The sequence below is a fragment of the Telopea speciosissima genome, chromosome 9 (assembly GCF_018873765.1).
Source record: "Telopea speciosissima isolate NSW1024214 ecotype Mountain lineage chromosome 9, Tspe_v1, whole genome shotgun sequence".
Taxonomy (NCBI): Eukaryota; Viridiplantae; Streptophyta; class Magnoliopsida; order Proteales; family Proteaceae; genus Telopea; species Telopea speciosissima.
Genome location: NC_057924.1, coordinates 36,266,403 through 36,272,136, shown reverse-complemented (window position 1 = coordinate 36,272,136; position 5,734 = coordinate 36,266,403).

Sequence of the window (5,734 nt, the reverse complement as noted above, 5' to 3'; positions counted from 1 at the left end):
TCATGGTTAGATTCGCATAATAGTGGCAAATGAGGTTTGGGTAAAATGCCTCGGGATGTTGAGGACATTGGTCCACTCCAAGGCCTCAAACCTCTGCTCAACTCTGTATGCCCTGATATCGTCTAAATCCACATCTCGCCCTTCCACTATCTTCTTGAAGCAAAAGTAATCTCTGTAAAGTTCTAGGTCCACTGCTCTTTGAAACCACAATGGATCCAAGTCAACCGGTGCGGCTTGTTTGGAGCGAGCACGTCGTGTTCTTGGAGCCATTGGATAGTTTCAGCCTACAATCAATAGCCAAAAATCATAGTAAATTAGTACTTGGAATGCTAAAAATCCTAGTAAGGGTAAACAATGCAAAGACAATAGGTTCAAGAATTAACTCTTGAATCCATTCAAAATAAATAATATTTTAAATTTACAGCAAGGATTCAAGCTTACAATTCTAGGTTACATGGATTGATGACCTAAGAATTTGGAGAAAGGGGAAAGGATTGACCTACTATCAAATGACATTATAGATATATAGCCTCATGGCCATCCTATACCTAGAACATGTTACATTACTCAAAACAGTAGGATTCAAGTAAGGAATGAACCTATTCAAAACTTAATCATGCTACCAAACTTCAAAAAAAAAATAAAAAAATTTCAGATTTCTCTTGGTTTAGAGATGGATCATGTAAAGAAAGGTAAAGGTGACTTATAACAACCCAAACTACATGATTTAAGTTCCTCATACTAAAAACCAATTCAAACATGGCAAAAGAGAAGTGAAAATTCAACCTAGGGTTTGAGTTTTTTCCAAAATCTAACCCAAATCCTTGGTTGAGGTGCAATAAACATGTGTAGGTCTTGTATGAGTTGTACATATTGTGAAAATGGTTAGGAGTGGATTACAAACAACTCCCAAAGCAAGTAGGAAGCATAACAACAAGATCCCAAAATCTAGGATCAAGTTTTGAGTTTTTTCAAAAGAAAAATCGAGGGAGATGAGGGAACCCTTACCTGGGAACGATTTGGTGTTGATGTGGGGTGGTTTGGAGCTCCAAAATCCACCAAGGAATGTTGGGGAAGCAGGTGTGGTCGTGGCCTGAGCTTTCTCCAGTGCTTGGGAGTCGTGGCTTGAAAGGAGAGAAATGAGTTTTGAAGTCATAGACTTCAAGTTATAGGAAAAAGGCCCAACAGTTTTACACGCCGTTTTGGCCCAGGGTAAAAAACACTAGTAAAACCGCCCATTACAGTAACTGGGCTTAAAATTTTTCTTAGGCGGTTTTAAGTTTTGTGTAAAATCGGGCATAAAACTGCCCAAGCCAAAAAGGGTTTTCATGCCCAGTTTTGCTTAACCAACTTGTTACCGACCCTCATACCCTTCATTTAGTATCCCCCTCATGCCCTTGTGGCCTATCATACACCTACATTGTTTGAATTATATATTTAACTTGCTATTGTTCAAACTTTTTTTGAAACTATATTTAATGGTTTTAATCTCAAGCAGGTACCAACCATGGTTAATACCTGTAATAGGAACCGCTCTCCTCCTAGAGATGATGTCAAAGATGCCTCAAACACGGCCTTACCGGCACCACCTCCAGTCAATAATAATGTGGATATTACCACGTTATTAGGTAATATTTTGCATGCCATGTAACGAGAGCATAGAGAGGCGCATCAAGAGCAGCATCAATTTATATACACCATGACTGCTCAACTCCAAGACATTGTCAGGGAAAGACAACAAGTGCCCCCTCTAGTGTTTGTGGCCCCTCCTCTACCAACCCTTGTAGATGCTACTGTACCTGGTACTTCTACTCCGGCCCCTACTGCTGCCGGGACTCCCTTGGCACAAGTAGTGCCAGTACCCCTCCATCCTACTCCTGAAGCTCCGCAGGTCCAAGTGGTGGCACCAGCTTGGAATGATGCCCCCAAGCTATCGGAGAAGTTTCAGAAGCACCACCCTTCGACTTTTTACAAATTACCTCATGATTCCTAGTTTCTGGCCTCATGGTTAAGGGATCTTGAAAGAATCTTTGAGATGTTGCAATGCAATGATACAGACAAAATTAGGTGTGTGACATACCAACTCTAAGGTGATGCTGATGCTTGGTAGCTCTCCTCCAAGGAGAACTTTTAGGGAACGTATTCAAACACAACTTGGACCCAATTCAAAGAGGTCTTCCTCAAAAAACTACTTCCCTCAGAACTTTTGTGATAAGAAGGAGGCTAAGTTCATAAACTTTTATCAAGGATCCAAATCAGTCCTTGAGTACCAGCAAGCATTTGAGGAACTGTTCTACTTTGCCCCAGTGCAGATGAAACCCGAAGATGTTAAGGCAAAAAAGTTTAAGAAGGGGCTGAGGCCTAATTAGTACCTCTGTGATGTTGCATAACTATCCCACTTATGCAGAGATAGTCCAAGCTGCCAAGATAATCTAGGACCAACAGAGGGAGAATTACAGGGCCATCCAAGTTGGCAAAAGGCCCATGACTTCCTATGATTCTCAGGGGTCTACCAAGTTTCAGAAGAAGTGACCCTATACTGCTACAACCCCTATTCAGTCCCGCAGGCCTGATGCGGCCCAATCGCCAAACCTGCATCGAACCCTCACTATGGGGCCCAGACCCTCATACGTTACAACTGCAAGGAAGCCGGGCACATGATCAAGGATTGGTCGCAGCTCTGACAGGGAGGTTCTTGGCCAACCGTGTCTACCAAGGCACCCTAAGCGAAGGCAGCCGTTCACTCTCTCCTTCCTGCCCCAACCAACAAAACTCAAGGATGGGTGTACTCTGTTACCAATGAGGAAGCCCAGGCTGATTCTAGTGTCAAACCCTACTCCTGACTGACTGGAATTTTGATTGAAGAACAGGAACCCCTGGTCAGGTAACCAAGAACACTATGGAGTATCACTCCGGTGGTTTGGATTGATGAAGAAACCCTGTGTGGATCATCCTACATGCCTGTTAGTAGGTGGACAGCAGACCCCTGCTCTTGCACAGCTCATAGCATGATGTATGGTCTGGACCCTGGGTAATCTCTCTGCTTCCCATGACAGTGGGACCCACCTCTGAAAAAGTGTGTAAAAACCCCTAAAGGGCATGGGGGGACAATACCCTGACCAAGGGTCAAACCCCTGTGCAAGGCCCACTGAGATTCAGCTCTGCTAGAATCTTTGGGCGATGGCACTGGGCGATGCAGACAAGGCCCAGAGACATTGCCCAATGAGTGAAACAGCATATTTTAATGGATTTTAATTATGGGGACCACCCAACATGAACATGGGCACCCTCCATAGATAGAGGGGAGTCTGAGGGACCACCTCATACCCTTAGTTCACTGTGGACCCCACCAGTGTGCCCAAAATCACTCAGAATCAGTTTAAAAACATATTTTGAAAAGGGGCCTTAAGAGCCAAATAGGCCTCAGTGTGGGCTAGGCCTATAAATAGGAATGCCTTGGGCTCATTTAGAGACCTTAGCACTGTTGGAATTGTGAGGAGAGAAAGGAGAGAAAGAAGAGAGAAAGAAGAGAGAAAGAAGAGAGGAAGAGGAAGGAAGAAGGGAAGAACGAAGGGAGAGCTGCTCTCAGCCCCTAGGCCTAGATTTTTGTGCCTCCTCTGCACTGTTCAGGTATGAATACATATGTGTATACCTACTTCCTCCATCCTATCTCTGTGGTTGTTGTGTTTCTGCTCCTTGGGCAGCCTTGAACAGCTAGGGTTTGCCCTGGACAGCTCCAGATCTGCCATGCAAGCTTTGAGCATTGGAGATTTGAGATTTTTACTTAATTTTATAATTCTGATTTGCTGTTCTTGAGAGCCGAATCTGGCTGTGCATGGCTGCACTGCCCAGATTCACTTCTGGCTGGCAGTTTGGAACCCTGGATGTAAACCAAGGCTACACAGACCAAACCCTGAGAGGTTGCAGCCTTGAACCACTGTGTTGCATCCATTTCCAGCCCTGCATGTGGCTGAAATCGAATTCCAAGTTTAGGAAAAACCCTGTGATACTATTCACTGGGTTGTCTGGGCAGCCTCTGGCAGCCAAATGGTGGGTTTGATGGAAGATCCATTTGGACCAAAAGGTAGACCATCCCAGGGGCTACCTAACACCCTAACATGCAAAGGGATCAGATTTGAGGATAGCCTAAAAAGCCCAACCTTGGGAACTCAGCCCATTGTCGATTTGTGGGCACTGGGCGATGCACCCAACGCCCAAAGCCATCGCCTAGTGGGGGCTTTTCTGCAGAAATGCTGATCTGGCTTTGGGGACCTCAACCATTGGCCATGTGACACTGTGGGAGGATAGGAAATGACATAAATGCCCTTTCCCACATCTGCCCATATTAAAGGAATGCTTTGAAACCCTAGTGGGCCCCGTAGGTGAAGGAAACCCTGCTGTGCTAGGTCCTACAGTACAGACAAGCTGTGGACAGCACTGTGAACCTAATCTGACCAAGGGTTAGGTACAATCACTGATAATGACCATTTAAACCCTGTGCCACTGACACTGGATGATGCACTGGGACACAGACTCAAGGCCCAGTGCAACCCCTAGTGATTCCAAATGAGTACCAACCAAGCACCAGATCAAGCTTAGGTTAACCCTAGGACTACCAGAGACAGCTTGAAAACCTAACATGACAACTTCTGATTTATATCTAGGATTTGATTCCACGCTCGAGGTCAACAACCAGACTGCTGTTGGAACTGAGTTTTCAACCGAGTTTCTAGAACCAAACTCAAGTGAGTGAATAATATTATCATATGTGTATATGTAATTATGATGCTATGCCGGCTATTAAGAAATTATAATTATAAATGCTGTGTGTTACTTCTGTTTCAAATTACTCAAATCACTGCATAATGATTGTCTGTTGATCAACACTGTGAATTCTTATATGATGATTGTGTGATAGACTAGATGCCATAGTCGACTTGGAAATGAGGCTTGTGGTAGCCCGTAGAATGGGATGCGGTTGACACCACCTGACTCATACAATCCCATATAGACATGGGGTTAGAGTTTCATTATCCATGCTACGCACCTTGTCAACAGGGGTTTAGGTGTTGGATGCCTGTGGGGGCAACCATATGTATATGAGAAAAAGAGAAAGAAATGAAATGAACACCGGAATGATGAATGAATGGAAAGAACACCGGAATGGTGAATATGAGCTATATGCCAGGCTATAAGCCAGACAAGAAAAGAAAAGAAAAGAGAAAAGAAATGGATTGTCCCACGGGTTAATCACAGAGGGGCTGGTTGGGCTGACCTTGGTGACTGATGCGAGAGCTGACTGGTCCTCTCCGATAACTCAATGGGTGCATCGCGGGAAGAGGTAATCAAGCCTGCACCAGGGATTCATGTATTAGGGATTGTAGTAGCACAGACCTGACTTAGTTGTATTGTTTGGTGGTTAATAATAATCTGGACTTGCATATTATATAGGATCATGTGGATTGTGATTGCACGTGCATGCATGATGATATATTTGCTCACGAGTTTAGTGGGGCTCACACTCTGTTATACATTATTTTCTTAGATGATTTTGTAAATCGATGCCACTGTGGCATGGAGGCTCATCTCGAGGAGGAGAGTCCTGGTTGTTATGATGATGTTGGTGTGGACCCCGACGGAGGTCATACCGATCCTGCATACATTCTTGGTGGTCGTTGATGAAGACCGTTGAAAAGTGCACGTGATGCTTTTTATCTTGGGGACTCCTTATTGT